The 1,111-nt window shown below is 44.5% G+C and overlaps 1 non-coding gene across 1 annotated transcript; it reads left to right on the top strand.

Moving 5' to 3' along the window:
• Positions 1-717: 717 nt before the first annotated feature.
• On the top strand, positions 718-824 carry LOC148544139 (small nucleolar RNA R71). Its single transcript, XR_015901701.1, has one exon. It is a non-coding gene; the product is annotated as a small nucleolar RNA R71 (small nucleolar RNA).
• Positions 825-1,111: the final 287 nt, after the last annotated feature.

Raw genomic sequence — 1,111 nt, 5'->3', positions numbered from 1 at the left:
TCATTAGAAGATGAAGAAGGACAAATGATCTGAGAGGTCTGGTGTTGGTTGTGCTGTGATCCTTGGAATTGCCTCAGGTGAAGTGCTCTGTAAGGCTGGTTCTGGTTCTGCTGCCTGTTGTTGTTATTATTCCACCTCTGATTTCCCTGATTGTCTCTGCCTCCTCTGTTATTGTTGTCCCTCCAGCCCTAGTTAGAATTATCTCTCCAACCCTGGTTGGAATTATCCTGCCATCCATGGTTGTAGCTACCACCCTGATTGTATCCTTGATTGGGACGGTCATAGAAGTTATGAGTGGCTGCCACAGTGTTGTCTTCCTGCTGGAGCTACGGACATTCATCAGTATAATGGCTATAATCAGCACAGATTCTGCATACTCTCTGTGGGACTAACTATTGGCTTTGCTGTGGTGGAGAAGGTTGAGCTTGCTGAACTTGTTGTTGATTCAATTGCATCTGCTTCAGTAAGTTGGTCATTTCACAGATACTCTGAGTTAAAGCAGCAGTCTCTCTGCTAGAGGATACTTCTGCAACAGCTTTTGAGCGACCTTGTTTCTGCCTGTGGTTCCTAGTAGATTCAGCTAAGTCGCTGATCAATTGCCATGCCTCATCAGTGGTCTTGTACTTTTTCATAGACCCATTGCTAGCACTTTCCAATGTGGTCTTATCTTGGGGTCTCATGCCCTGTGTGACGTAGCCGAGCAACACTATCTTGTCAAATATATGGTGGGGGCATACTTCCAGAAGGTTATTGAAGCGCTCCCAGTATTCATAGAGAGTCTCGGATTCGTCCTGAACAATCATGGAAATGTCTTTCCTTAGTTTGTCAGTAACTTCAGCTGGGAAGAATTTTTCCAAAAATTCTCTTCTAAGCGTATCCTAGTTAGAAACAGTTGCTGCAGGTTGAGTGTAGTACCACTCTCTCGCCTTTCCCTCAAGAGAGAACGAAAAAGCTTTCAACAAAATAGAAGTTTCATTCGCACCATCGCGCCTAACAGTAGAACAGGCTGCTTGGAAATCTCTCAGGTGCTTGATAGGCTCTTGAGCGGGTAAGCCATGAAACTTAGGCATCAAGTTGAGCAGTGTAGTATTTATTTTAAAGTCTGTAGCCA

This window comes from Arachis ipaensis, chromosome B9 (genome assembly GCF_059453495.1).
Source record: "Arachis ipaensis isolate K30076 ecotype BB chromosome B9, ASM5945349v1, whole genome shotgun sequence".
Taxonomy (NCBI): Eukaryota; Viridiplantae; Streptophyta; class Magnoliopsida; order Fabales; family Fabaceae; genus Arachis; species Arachis ipaensis.
Note: the sequence above shows the minus strand (reverse complement) of the source record. Positions and strands in the feature narration are given on the sequence as shown.